This window comes from Lineus longissimus, chromosome 14, assembly GCF_910592395.1.
Source record: "Lineus longissimus chromosome 14, tnLinLong1.2, whole genome shotgun sequence".
NCBI classification, from domain to species: Eukaryota; Metazoa; Nemertea; class Pilidiophora; order Heteronemertea; family Lineidae; genus Lineus; species Lineus longissimus.
The window spans coordinates 13,420,780-13,436,696 of NC_088321.1; positions in this window are offsets into that span (position 1 = coordinate 13,420,780).

Consider the following 15,917-nt stretch of genomic DNA (forward strand, 5'->3'; position numbering starts at 1 on the left):
AAAACAATCAATGGTAATGATAAGTTTCAGGCAGTCTAAGTGTTTGGCGTCCTACATTGACTTTAACACTAATGGGAAGATGGATTCTAAGACTGATTTCGAGAAAGATTATTTCAAGTTAATGAACAATGCTTTTTATGGCAGGACCTGTGAGAACATAAGGAACAGGATGGAGATTAAATTGGTAACAGACGGTGAAAGAGCCAGGAGTGTAATGGCCAATCCTAGGTTTTCATCAATTTGCATGTTTGATGAACAGAATGTTGCTATTAGCATGAGGAAAACAACCATGAAATTCAACAAACCAATCTATGCAGTAACCAACCAGCTTAACTACATTAATACACAGATTGAAGAGAGGTACTTTCAAGGGTCTGGCTTGTCTCTTAACATAATAGAGTCCTGTGACATGACAATATTTTCTTACAAGAGGTGCAAAGGTGGTCATTACATTAGATTACCATTTAACACTAAAGCTGTAATCAATGTGATGTCACAGGAACAGGGAAATGATCAGGTGTTTGCTCTGGAGTCTACTGGCTGCTAGATAGGTCAAGGAACATAAAATAGAACTTCAAGAACATGCGAAGCTTACTACTGAATGGTGGAAAAGATGTATGAAAATGAGATTAAGATCGAGCCTAGCTCTCAGTACGGAGTAGGAAGCGATTCATTTCCTGTATGTGTTCAAAAGGTTACCCCTTAAATCGAGAGTGATAACAATCTTAAGATTAATGTTTTCAAGTTACAGAACGAAGCTGCTAAAAACATACGTGAGGCAAAACTAGAACCTCTCTACCCGGGAATGGTAAGATGATGATGATGTCATTGATGTTCTTTATTTCAAGGGTCATTTCATGTACATAACTGACATCAATATGTTCTTCAAGACTGGCACTCGTATATCTCTGTAGGAGGTGTATGAATTACTTGAATTACTCGTCGTCGTCGTCGTCGTCGTCGTCGTCGTAGGAGTGGCACCTTTCTGGTGCCCTTTTAAGGGTTCTCCTCTTATGAGCCCCGTTGAGTTAGTTATAGTAATTACATAACCTGGGCCTTGCAGTTACATAATTTGGGCTGGAAACTTGGTTCACTCTCCAGGCATGTAAGATATTAGTTTACACTCAACACTGCTGCCTGTATGACACACATGCTTTACAATACTAGCTAGATTTCCTACTCTGTGCCCAGTTGATTCTGATATTAGAGAGATACACTAAAAAGGATAGGAGACACCTCCACCAAGAAAAGACCAAGACCTAAGGAAGAAGACTCGAAGAAGTGGTTCACAAGTTAAGGTAGGACCGCTAGTACATTAATTTTTTTTTTTTACCGCTAAATGGCTTTAATAGTGTTTTACATGTTAGTTTACATGAAGGTATGACTTGTTTCGAAAATATTTTCTTATAAATATTCAATCAGTGAGCGACAAGTTAATCAAAAATGTCGAAATAGCGCATCTAAAAAGCTGGATGCATTCTATTGATATCAACAATCTTATGTTTCAAAAAATTGACAAGAAACACAAATAAAATGGGCCGATTCATCTGTAACCTTTTCACCTAGCAAATATCTAAAACTAATAATGGCATCAGACATGGACGGAAAAAACAGTCAATAAAACCAAACGCATGCAATCACAGGTCAAGAAATTGAGTAAAGATAGTAATCATAGTTTACAAGACGTGCCATTGGCTTTTCTAACTGGCATGCGTGCACATGCATTACATGCTCATGCGTGCACATGCATTACATGTGCATGTATAAAAAACGGAAAACACAGATGAACATGACTTAGTTATATGTTTTTGCTGAGGAAGGCAACATCAAAACCAGAACCAGAAATAAGGATGGTCAATTTTAGAGTAGAAAATAACAAAAGTGACATCTCAGGAAAGCAAAGGGGAAGCCAGGTCAGAACGGGTAATTGGACTAGCAAGGGCCTATCCAGGATTACAATGTTAGCACTGGCTTCACATATTGAAAAAAAGGGGCAAGCTAAAGTCGGAGCTGGTAATTGGACTAGCATTGGCCTAGCCAGAATAACCTTGTCCACTGAAGCTTGTAATTTTCACACAGCCATCTAGATACAAAAAGGGGCCATCCTCAAGTCTGGTTTTACAAGAATGGTGGAACGTTTTAAAATAGATATACAAAATCATACAATATAAGGTGTGTCACAAAAACATACTATCATCCCATCCCATCCGAAACTTCATTTCAATATAAACACAGTCATAGTCAGTTTTATAATATTATCCCCACCTTTCTTCTTTCCAATTCAGATCATTATACAACAACATTAAGATTAAAATTCACCACACCTTTCTTTTGACAACGTCTGTCATACAAATAGAGATTTGGTTACCAAGTAATGAGGATTCTACAAAATAAATAAATAAATCCTAATTAGGAAAGTGAGAAACCTCATATTCAATATCCAAGATTCAGCGGCAATCCAGCCTAAGAAATATTATACAAATCTTTAAAGTTACTCTCAACAGTATGTAACAAAACAGATGGGGGAATTTTTAACAGTGATGCCATCTTCGGAATGATTTGGTGAAAACTACGGCTGGGGGTGTTTTTATATTTAGGCAAATACGGAGAGTCCGATTCCAGGACAAGTCTATCTAGGGGTATCTGGCAAACAGTTTCTTGTAACTAAGGTCTACTTAGGAGTAAGGACGATATCCCAAAGTAAGCAAATGGGCATGCATGAATCCAAGTGTTTAAGTCGGCAACAGTTCCTACAAAACAATGACAGTGGATCCGGTTTTCGGTCAGTCCCAATTCCTTCAAGAGAGAAACAACAATGTTTGCAGCAGAGAGATCATCTTTTCCTCTGGCCAGGGTTTTCGTTATGAGACAAGACCACTAATGAATATTCATAGGTTGGAGGGTCGAGGCCTATCTATTAGACGAGTGCATGTTTTTTACTCTCAAGTACATGTTTGGAGAGGTATTGAAAAAATATTTGCTGTGGCAAGTCTACAGATATAAATAAATTGTTTGGTAAAAAAAATAATTTTGAATTTTGACAACCTGGCCATAGGGGGTGGTTCAAATTTGGAGTGAAAATGGCCGAAATGGGTAAAAATGTCCACTTGTGTCAAACTTGTCAATTTAAAAAAAAATTTCCGTGGTCAATCACCAATTTCCATCGCACCAGTTACTCGCAAGACTAACCCGTATATCATATCCGAATTTCAGTTTCACTACCTGACGCATTCTTTGATGGCGGGCATTTTAAATAACTGGAAATGGCTTGGAAAATCAATTGTGGTCTTGTCTCCTTTGCAATGGAATATTAGGGTCTTGTCAAATGTTGCAGCTAATGGAAGCACCTTGCGTAAGTAAGTCGACTGACGTTCTTGGATACACTCCAGGTGGATACACCTCGGTTGACAAGTACACTGACCAGAAAGATCTATACCGATTTCACCTATTGCCACACATTTAGGATGACTTAAAAATTCAAGAAATGAAGGGGAATTAGCCGAAGCAAAATGGGGATGAACTCCTACAGAAAAGTATAAATCGGGATGGGAATTCATCTGGTTGAACAAGAACCTCCAATGGTCCGGAAAAACATAGTTGGCCACCCCAGACTTCAAGAAAAAACCACTGGCGCCAGGCACATAGAGTGTTGTTGCGGAACCATACTTCGTCATAAGATCAAGGTAGAAGTGGGAGTCTATAAAATGATTAATAGCTGGGGTAGTGTTGACCAAAACTCCTGGCTTGAACTTCTTGAAATCTTTCTGTTTTTCTTGAGACAGTATAGCTAAAAGTTCCAGGACGGATCGCCAATTCATGGTTGCACACACGCAAGATGGTGGAGAAAATGAAAAGTTGGATCCACCCCCATCAGACAGGCTGGCTAAGGTCTTCCAGTTTAATAGTTCCTTATCGTTGATACTCATAGGAGCTGAGGCAGGGTAAAGTCTCCGGCTCAATATAAAGTCAAGAAGGTTCTTCTCGCGTTCCAATTCTAAGGCTTCAACGAAAAACTTACCTGACTCACCTGACCAGACAACATCCATCCCAATTGCAAAATCATCTTCTGTGTTACGGAGGCAGGTCGGATGCCGAATCTGTAGCAGTCCTCTAGTACCCACCCGTTCCTGGCAAGCGAAACAGGCAGTAGCAAAGCCTAAACTCTACGGACAATGGTTCGATATAACATGGCGGTCCAGGTGTCCATTCAACGCTGTCTGACACAATGGGCAGACCCGTCTCTTCCGGGATTTCTGCGGAGGAGGGCGTTGAGGTGAGTCTTCCTCGTAGTTCGGGATGAAATCAGCTTCACTGACAATATCCATCCTAATTAAAAAAACAAACAATGTGAAAGTCATACAATGAAACTTTAACAAATACAAAAAAACAAATAACCATGATTATGATGTACAAACTGAACCAATGGACCATTCCCATAGTATAAAAGGAAATTTGATTCCAGAAGGAGCCTCTACAGGCCAAGGGACTGACATCAGCCTATCCCACCGTCCTGAGAAACCTAACAAAAAATGCCAGAAAGTTTGACAGCAGAATTAGGCCAGAGGGAAATGAAGACTAGCATAAGCCTATCTTAACGCTTTCTCTGAACAAATCTATATACTAAAACAAATGGTCCATAAGTCCAAAAATAAAAAAAACCTAGATTCAACAAGAGATTACCCAATCTCGGGTATGTATTATATTAACAACAACATGGAAAAATATTAAAAAAAACAAACAAACAAACTGCCCATTTCCTTACAAGAAATGGCCATTTTGTTAGTTCATACTTACCTATGGAACACTTTTGCATGTTACTCCATTTGGGCTCAAACACAAGAGTATCCCTTTAATTTTCTAAAGGGAGAACTGAGTTAACAGCTCGGCCGCCAGGCGGCGCCCTGACCGATCCCGCGAGATCGCGCCGATCTCATGCCGCCATATTCAGTCTTACTCTTGAGCGTTAACAAAGAGTATGTCCCGTTTGTGGGGACGGCGGGAGGGCCGTGTTCCATAGGTAAGTATGAACTAACAAAATGGCCATTTCTTGTAAGGAAATGAGCATTTTGTGTCATTCAAACTTACCTATGGAACACTTTTGCATCGAATCCCAGCAACCTATTGGAGGTGGGAAACGAGGACTTACCTAAGGCTGAGCTGTTGTTCCATCAAGGAGGCACCACCAGCATATTAGCTAAGGAGGACCGCCAGGGGAAAGAAATGGGGAGAACCCGGGGGACCGGTATTTTGATCTCGGTATTACAATCGAATTATAGAGAGTAATAGACCCATTCTCCGGAAAGCGCTAGAATTGCGTAATAATACCATCTTCTTTCCGGCAACAGAGCTTAGAGCAAGTAAGGCATGTTGAAGGGTGTAGAATGAGTTATTGCTAAACAACAATAAGAAATTGCGTCCTTTCTAGTCTACTAGGGGTTGCCTGGATTGTTGAAGATAGGGCATATCAAAAATGGCGCAATATGCGCGTTTGACTCTTCAATCGGGCTCCCCCCCTCTTTTGATCTAGCCAGGATCAAACAACATGCCCCGCAGACACAATCGGGCCGATTGTGTGCATGCCATCTACGAGGGAAGAAACGTCTCGTAGGTAGAAACGAGAGAATGTGGAGTGATTACTCCAACATGCAGCGGAAACGACTTCTTGAAGAGCAACTTCTCGGTAGTTAGCCCAGGAGGTGGCTAGTGCTCTAACTTCGTGTGCTGAGATGTTAGCTAGCGCACAAAGATCAGAGGAAGTCTTCAAGGTGTTGTAGGAAAGACGAATAGTCTCCACAATCCACCTTGAAATAGTGGCGGCCGCTATCTCTCGTTTATTTCCCTCCTTATAGGACAAAAACAAACGCTCTCTCCCCTGGCGGATACCGGGAGGTTTTGTCCTATTTATGTAGAACTTTAGGGCCCTGACGGGACATAAAGTTCTGTCAGGAAGATCATATGAGATCGTTCTTGACAGAGAGGGAATAGTAACCGGGGGCCGAGAGGCGGCCGGTCCCTGGTTCTTCGCCAGAAAGCCTGGTATGAAAGCCAGGTTAACCTCCCCTCCCTCTCTAAAAGCCAGCTTCTTAAAAGAAAGTGCATGGAGCTCTGATCTCCGTTGGGCGGTAGCCAAGGCTACTAGAAAGACCGTTTTGAGTGTCAGATATTTCATGGATGAAATAGACATGGGTTCAAAAGGATGCCTCATGAGCACCTTAAGGACAACAGAAAGGTCCCATTTAGGGGTGTTGTGAACCGGTCTAGGACGTTCTAATAACATTCCTCTGAAAAGAGGGGTTATTTGGTCCTCCCAACGAAGATCCCAGGTGCTTAAAACACGGAGGGTAGAGAGATGGCGGACTTGTACCCTTTTATAGCCGTGACAGATAGTTGTCTTTCCGTGAATAATACAATGAAGAAATCAACTAATCTGTATATAGAGGGAGAGATCGGATTAACTCCGTTCTCCCTGCACCAGGAAGTGAAGGTAGACCACTTTCCTTGATACACATCAAGGGTAGACCCCCTTTGAGGTGCGGACATGCGCTTGACAGCGATGTCCGAAAAGCCTCTCTGGTGGAGATGCAACTGGATAAGTTCCAGGCGTGAAACTTGAAAAATCCAGGGTTCTGGTGGTAGCATCTCCCCAGGGGGTGCCACAGGAGGTGCTTCCAAGTAGGAAGACTCCTGGGGTGGTCTATCAGGAGCTCCAGCAAGGCTGGGAACCAGGCCTGATTTGGCCAGCAAGGTGCGATGAGAGTTATTCGCACCGGGTGGCTGGTCAAGATCTCGTTCAGGACTGGTTGGATGAGAGGGAGGGGTGGAAACGCATATGCGTTCAGCCCGACCCAAGAGGCTGTAAGGCTGTCGACTTCCAGGGCCTCTTCGTCCGGAAGTGGAGAGTAATAGATGGGAAGGCGATTGTTCAGCCTGGTGGCGAACAAATCTACCTTCGGAGATTGCCAAAGGCGACAAAGGTCGTCTACAATCTCCTGATGGAGTGTCCACTCTGTCTGAACTAGCTTGTTCTGACGGGACAGGGCGTCGGCAAGGATGTTGCGATTGTCCGGTATGTGTCTGGCACATATCGATACTCCAAGGTCGGCACAAAGATGGTAAAGCTCCCAAGTTAGCTGGCAAAGAATGCCGGACTTTGTGCCTCCCTGTTCTCCTGACATATGCTACTACTGTAGAATTGTCGGAGAACAGGGTTACTCTCCGATTCTTCAGGCGAAGGGAAAGAGCCCTCACGGCAAGAAGGACAGCCTTCATTTCCAATATATTTATTGGAAGAATGGTCTCCTCCCTTGTCCATAGACCCCTTATGGACATGTCCCCGTTGTTCAGATGTGCTCCCCACCCTAGTAGGGAAGCATCTGTGAACAGGGACACTTCTGGGGGCGGTGGAGCAAGATCTACACCGCTTTGGAGACGAGTCTCCGACTCCCAGAAGTTCCAGACGTTCTTGAGTAGGTATTGAGGTATCAATACCAACTTGTCTTATGGGTCCCTGTGGGGTTTCCATAGAGACATTAGAAACATCTGGATGGGACGCATATATAGACGGCCAAGAGGGATTTGGTCTGCTGCCGAATTCAGAAGTCCCAAAAGGCTCAAGCATCGCCTTGCGGGAGCTTGAGTCCTTCCTCTGAATTCTGCGACGAGATGAAGAATTTTCTTTATCCTGTCTAGGGGGGGGGGGCAGCATTTTCCCTATGGCCGTTAGGAACCGAATTCCAACGTAAACGAAGTCTTGGGATGGTATGAATTCTGACTTTGTTTTGTTGATAATCCAACCTGCGGAAACTACTTTTTGCTTTAGAACCTGAAGTTTTTGCAGTAGTAGTTTTCGCGATTTGCAACGGAGTAGCCAATCGTCTAGGTAGTGATGGAGCTTGAACCCCATCACGTGAAAGGGAGCGACGAAGGCTGTGACTATCATCGTAAAAATTAGGGGTGCCGATGCCAGACCGAACGGTAGGGCCCTGAATTGATATGTCTTTCCTTCGTAATGGAATCGAAGGAAGTGTTGATAGTCTGGATGGATCGGTATGTGTAAGTACGCATCCGTTAAATCCATCGATACCGCCCAATCGTTGGGCTGTATCGCCGTTGCTATAGACCTGGTGGTTTCCATCTTGAAATGAGGAACATTCAAGAAGGTGTTTAACCTGGAAAGGTCTATGATCAGCCTCCATGTCCCTGCTTTCTTGGGAACCAAGAAAACGTGGCTGTAAAAGCCGGGGGAGCATGGATTTTGAAGGACCTGGATAGCTTGCTTCTCCAGTAATGTCACGACCTCTGCTTGGAGGGCAGAGGCCTTGACTGGGTCCTTCGGTGGCTGAACTGGGGTTGGATATATGGTAGTCGGGGGGGTACGGTTGAAATCTAGTTTCACTCCGTACCTCAACATGTTTGGGGCTGGGGACCCCTTTGGGCACCAATCGTCCCAAATGTCTGCAAATTTTTGCAGACGGCCCCCGACTACCGGAGTCGGCTCCTTTTTGCGTCTGGGAGGAGAAAGGAGGGGGGAGTCACTTCTTCCGGCCTGCACCCCTTGGACGAAAGGAGTGCTTAGTCGGACCGGATCCACCCTGGTTAGAGGAAGTATTTTTCCTCTTTCCAGTCCGGCGACCCTCCGCTTCCCGTCGGAAGGATCCAGCAGGAGCAGGCTGACTAGGCGGGGTAGGCCTAGGCAGGACCTGCCTGGCGTACGGGATTGAACCCGATGCCTGCTGGGGCCTCTCTATCTTTCTAGCGTTAGGTAGAGAGGTCTTGGTCCTCTGTGTCGCAGTGGGGGCATATAATTTGTCCCAATCTTTCTGTGCTTGAGCCGCCTCTTTTACAGAATCTGCGAACAGGAAAGAACCGTCCATAGGAGCGGTTCTTAAGGCCCCTTCCAGCTGGAGGGATCTGATGACATTGAGAGAGCCCAGTGCGGCGTCTCTACGGAGTAGGACGCTATTTGCTGTGGTCTTGGCGGACAGAGCAAAAGCGTGCCTAATCGAATGTGACAGGGATGTCACAGGCGATTTTGTGTCATCAGATAGTGACTCATTATCTTTTAGGGATCTGGCTAGTGCCAGGTTAGTGTGCTCTGCGTAGGAGAGCACCGCTAACGTGTTTTTGGCCAGACCCTCTTGTGCTCTATGGTCTCGGTAAGCCGAGGAGGAGGTCACCCTAGGCACAAATTGGTCCAGCTGTACATCGTCCTTTAATATGGAAGTCGATGCTGCAGCTGGACAGCCGGCCGAGCTGACATGATAATAGTCAGCGCGGTACTGCCTAACTGGAGGAAGTTGTGCCGTGAACAACTTCCCCGGTTTACACCAAGCTTCCGGTCCGACTGCCGGAAGGACAGGGATGGAAGTACGTTGGTGGGCGCCTTGGGAGTCTCTGATTGTACGCTCCAAAAGTTCAGAGACTGCTACCACCGACGGGGAGGGAGGAAGGAATTCAAGTGCCCGAGTGGAGGCCTGAGAAACCTGTGGATTGGGATCCACTTCCTGTCCCCAAAGTGAAAAGGTCGGTGTAGATAAGGCTGGCAGTTCCGGCGGGGCAGGGCACAGATCCTGCGGGAGGTACGCTCTGATCAAGGATCTGAGTGTCCTCATATCCGACAAGATACTGGCCTCCTCTGGTGACAGCTCCTCCTGATTGGGGGAGCGGTAGCCTGGCTGAGAACTCTCGTTCTCAGAAAATTCCTCTAAAATAGAGGAGTCGGATGGTGGGTATCCGATGGGACCAGGCGCACCAGAGGAACCGGAACCCTGCTCCAGATGGTTGAGTCTATCAGTAAGACCTGCTACCATCTGGATGAGCTGGGACAGTTGCTGTCCTGACTCGGGTTCCGGACCCGACGTGCGGCTTCTCTCAACGACGGGCGGTTGAGGCGAGGGTGAGCGCATAAGCGAACCCTCGAAGCCGTATGTACGGGCAAATGGGTCTTCCGGAAGCGGAAGATGCCCATATTCTGAACTAGAGTTCAGATGTCCTCTCTGCGTAGCTCGTTCCATGGGAACGACGCCTCTGCTACGAGGAGGGGTGGCACTTCCGGTTGGCTCCACCTAAGAGGTTGGCCAACGTAGGGAGGTGCCTGCATTTCCGGCAGGACGAAGTCCGAAACCGGAAATGCCCGTAACTCCTTCGCCGGTATGGAGCTACCGGTTGCCCTTTTAGAAGGAGGTACGGAGGGCGGAAACGCTGTTACCGAAGACGCATGGCGTTTCGGAGGTGGCGTTATATAGTCCGTCCCTACTCTACTGTGTCCGTGAGGACTGGGGTTATTTCGCAGTAAAGACTGAGAAAAACCCCCAGTAGAGTCTTCGGTTACTGATAAACGGGAACCCGCGTCAGTAACCGGAACTGCAATCGGCGGACCGGAAGCAGGGTGCTCCCGCGGGTACAAAGGGCTTGTACTCGGGGGAGCGGACGACAGAGTAACCGGAAGGTTCCCTGAGGTCCGGGGTATATTAAACCCTTGGAGACTTACTGGATGTAAGTCTCCCTTGGGACCACAGACATTAATAATGTCTGATCCCGCATCCTTCGCAGCCGCGGCCGGGACCGGAACTCGGCTGACGGAAGGGGTGGTGGCGGGAGGTTTGGTAGACCTCCGGGTTATATGCCCGGAAACGGAACCGGAAGAGGGTTTAGGCGTCTTCGCGGCCCGTTTCCCGCCACCAGACGCATTCCTTTGTGGTGAGACAAAGGATGCCGTCGGAGGGGTACGCCATATAAAAAATGGTACCAATGACAATAAAAACACTGGAAACCCCAAGTAGGCCAGAAAGGACGCAAATATTAATGGAAAGGAAAACATGCCTACTTGAAATAAACACTATTGTAATGGATCTGAGTTTTGTTTATTACAATAGAGCGGAGAATAGCCTACGTAAATCTACCCTACTAAGATCAAAATAATGGAGCCGGGTCGACTAAGCTAGCTAAGAAAAGTCTATAATTAAATAGACTGGACAATACTAATGCCAAGATTAGTTTGGCGGTCTACTCCGTAGGTGAATGAACCCAAAAATCGTCTAGACTTGGCTGGTTGAATTTGGTTTTAAATCGAATTCACGGCAGCTTTGAAAAAACGATGTGCTTCGTAGAAGCACAAGAGTAAAGACTGAATATGGCGGCATGAAATCGGCGCGATCTCGCGGGATCGGTCAGGGCGCCGCCTGGCGGCCGAGCTGTTAACTCAGTTCTCCCTTTCGAAAATTAAAGGGATACTCTTGTGTTTGAGCCCAAATGGAGTAACATGCAAAAGTGTTCCATAGGTAAGTTTGAATGACACAAAATTAGTGTTAATTCCCATTCCCCATGTTAAATCCCATTCAGTATTTCACTTAGTATATCTCATAGTCGTCCATCCATCGAGGTCTCCCACATACGCGCCCCGACCTGGATGTTTCATTTTCTCGAAACAGGTTTGGAAGTTCATCACCCACTAATTCACAAGAATCCCTGCTCTCAACTTGTACAGTAGAACTCCCACCATGCACTAGTGGTGACAATATCTCCTTCCATTGGGTATCTTCCATGTTTCCATCATCCTCAGTCCTATTAATTTCATTCAGAGAGTCTTCCTGATCTATTCCGCAATCCACTGTCTCAGGAGTAGAGTCTTCTTCAGCAGAATCAATATTATCACGAGACAAACTATGGGGTGGTTTCGCACCATTGGCGACCTCCTTATCCTGTGGGTTTGTGTCCACGTTACCTTCATTCACAAGCAAATCGTGTCTCGCTCTCCTCAACCAACCAGGCAATACTCTATCCACACATGGTTTGAGTTTGTCATGATGTATGAAGCCTTCTCTCTTGGGAAAACGAACTCGGTAAATGGGTGGTCTGGCCTCAACCACCAAAAAGGGGCCCTTCCAAGGTGAGCGCAGCTTCTTACTCACACCAATTTTCGAAGTCTCATCTAGTTGATAAACTGTATCGCCAGGTGAGTATGCACATTCTCGCAGTCGGACGTCATAATGTCTTTTTTGACGGACTTGAGCATTCTGTAGATTTTCCCTTGCGAGACGATTGACACAGCGCATGCGTTTTTCCAGTTCTTTGATCCATACTTGAGGTGCCTTGTGAGTCGAGTCAAGGTCACTATATCCTATCAGTAAATCAAGTGGTAGTATTACCTCCCTACCCAGCATAAGCCTGTTGGGCGTGAATCCAGTTTGTTTATGCACCGTGGCATGGAGAGCCATAGTCAGTAGAGGTAACTCATCATCCCAAGTTTTGACGTTATCTTCAATGAAACAGCGTATCATTTGTAAAATCACACGATTATACCTTTCAACTTGCCCGTTCCCTGATGGGTGATAAGGAGTAGTGCGAGTTTTTGTGATTTCTAACAGATGGCATAACTCTTGAAACAGCTGACTCTCAAATTGCCGTCCTTGATCCGTATGGATGTATAACGGACATCCAAAAGTTGTAATGAATTTCTGTACAAATTCTTCAGCGACAATTTGTGCTGTCTGCTCGGGTAGAGCAGCGCATTCTAACCACTTTGTGTATTGATCTATCATGGACAAGACATTGTTCCTATCACTGGGCGTAAATGGACCAAGAATGTCTATGTGAATTCTCTCCATCGGGAAACCAGCATGGTGGTGCTGTAGCGCCGTCTTTTTCCGAGTTAAAGTTTTGCATTTGCTGCAGACATGACAAGACTTGACATAAAGTTCCACATCTTTCCCCATTGGATACAAATAGCATGATTGACGGACACGGGACAGAGTCTTGTCCCGACCTAAGTGGCCTCCTATTCTGCAAACATGACACCAAATTAATAGCTCAGTACGCATGGACTCCGGCACAACAAGTAGTTTCCTAACTTGTGGGATATCTTCCCACAGGTAGTGGAGAACACCATCCTCTAGACAGAGTTGACATTTAAGCAACCACATGGCTCTCGTAGCTGGCGATGTCAGTAGTAATTCCCAGGACTTTGGTTCATCAAATTCAAGCCAAAAAATTACTTTCTGGATATCTGGATCTTCTAACTGTTTCTGCCGTAGATCGTTCTTCGAATGCGTCTCTAACCAGTTAGGTACTGTCTCATTTTCCGGGGGATTAATAGTTGTTGGTTCATCGGGACCCTCCTCTTGTGGTTCCTCGGTGGCCACACAAGCCGTTTCTTCTCGTGGATTGGGTAGAGTCAGCTCAATCTCTGGTGTACTTTTGAGAACGGCTTCGACACCTCGAACAGCCAATGGAAGGACGTCATCTACATCAGTATTGAAACGAGACCATTGGTGATGAACTCTGGAACAAAAGTGACATCCCCCACACGGCAACAAATCCAACGACATCCCAGCTTTGTAGCAATCACATTCTGGTATATCACTTGGTAATCGTGAAAGAGCATAGTCTTCTATATATATATTGTATTTTGCATACAGATACAGATATTTGAAAGTTGCCTTTGTTGTTCGGGTCAGTGATGGATTTTGAACCTTTTCCGTTAAGATTGCTCTGCATGGAAATGGAAGTTTGATCTACATATAGCTATACTGGCAAAAGTGTCCATGCATGGATCTAGACGGAAATTAATCATCAATGTTCCATACATGGACGGATGATAGAGAATCCCCATCATAAATCCAAACTAATTTGCTGAAATTAAGTATTTATAGTATTCGTATCGATGTCTCCACAACGGCAATGCTGAAAATTATATCTCGTACGTATTTATGCAAATGAAAATGGGGAATCTTTTGAACCAAAAATACCACCTTACATGGTTCTACTTCCGTAAATACAATGGTTTAAAGTGAAAAATTGGGAGTCCGGGTCTCCTGGTAGTTCGTCTTCTACGGATATTTCCCTACAGTTTGGTTATTCAACCCGTCTCTTGCGCGTTATCGGCAAGCTATTTATAGTAACGATGGAAAGGGGTTTCCCCAAAAGTAAAAATCGCCGGGCTAACGGCCGTGAAAGGCCTATCTTGGATGGGGTTCATGAGGTGACCTAATCGTCGACTACATCTGAAGGCTGCGCCCATGTCGCCCACTGTCTCTCCCGTCGTTCAACTTAAATATCTCTACTGTTATAATTCCTTCGAAACTTGATTTAAAACGGTTTCCTGATGATGCTCTAGATGTATATTGACAGATTTAAGTCAATAATTTTGGTGTTTTGCTGGTGTATTTTAGGCCACAGCTCATGCCCAGCCTCCTGTCCGAGAATAGGAGAGGCCTACTTTCGTTGAAGTCCTTTTGAGAAATCCGACAGTTAGTTTGTGTGGCACCTCCGACTTGTCCTCATTCGTTGGTGTAATTGGTTTCAAAGGTTTTTTGCAGGGTTTTGTCCCCTCCGTTTAAATATGTTTAAAAATTTGTAAGAAGTGTTTTGATATTTGTATTATGCAGTTGTACCAATCAATCAATAAATCATCAATCAAGCAAAGAAGTATATATTTGATGGAAATAGATAAAAACATTTGAGAGAATACGATTGCGTTATTATCAGTGCAAGACCAGTAGACCCGCGCCCGGTTTCGGCATTGGGGCGATAATACAAGTCATTTCATTGCTGTAACACATTTCCCAATTAATTAATATTGGAACTGATGGTAAAATATCTATAACTGTTTTTTTTCATTATCTAGCATGACTAGCATTACACAATAAGCTCAACTGCCAGCAACCAACAAAAGCTGAATTATTCAAAACCTGCGTATTGTAAAAAGCAGCCGAATTGATGCGTTTATTTATTTTCGAGATCCGCAAAATCTTCTGGAATGATTTAGATGTTCACAATAAATGGGGCCCTTCTTTCTGGTGCAAATAGGCCAAGGCCAACACCAACAGTATGTATGATGTTCGATTAAATGTCCTTGACTATTCTCATGAAGCCTAAAGACTGTTGACCTTAACTTAATTTCCAGAGTCACAGAGGTCAAACTCTAATCTCTCAGCAACAGTGACAAGTTTTGTAATTACTTGTCCTAGACGGTTCGAATTTGGTATGTCGTCACCAGTTAAGCATCTCTATGTCTTCACCAAGATTTAGACCAATGTGACCTACTTTTCTGGTGAAAATGAGTCAAGATCACAGACTTATATGTGGGTCGTATGTCCAGAAAGATTAGCTGCCTGTTTTTCAAATGATTGCTATTGATTGATCCGATCAAGCTTAACATACTGGATGAAACATTTTAACCTTGACCTCAAAATTTCGAACGTCACACGGGTCAAAATCTCTGAAACCATAACGGTAACAATATCATCGTCATTGACCACAGGCGAGCACATGGCTCGTGGCCATTTCATCATATCGATTTTGACCACGGCAGTCTAGGAAATAGCTGGTCGGCGGCAGAATCAGAGAAGGTATACGGTAGCCATGTCGGTTCTCTTGCGGCGGGGAACATTCGGAGTCGTTATATTCCTCGAGATATTCATTTTTACATCTATTCTCAAGGAGACAAAAGCAGCATGTTTAGGTAAGTATGATCATAGTCTTTCAAATAAAGAGTCAGGCAACTAGGGAACGTATGGCTTCAACATCAAAGCTGCCACCGGTTTCGGAAGACACACGTTGGGACAGAGCTCTCTCGGGTAACGTGGTGCACCCAAGCCAATTCCGCACAACTGGACCTTGAATAATTCTTCGATCTGCTGAACATGGTCGTTAAAAACAATCATCTCTATAAAACTATTGAGGTATAATGTCAAAGATAACATTTATATGAAAAGGGATATGTTTCGCATTTCAATTTTCGACAGTTTTGAGGAGAAGTGATGGCACTGGTTTGAAAATAACTTTCGAAAAGCGTTTTTCTCCTCCACATCATCACATATTTTTGTGGTTAGCAGTTTATTATGTTGTCGGTGTTTGATAGACCATCTAAGGGTATCACATGGTTCTATTTGTTGTCATCTAATGGGATAATCATATCT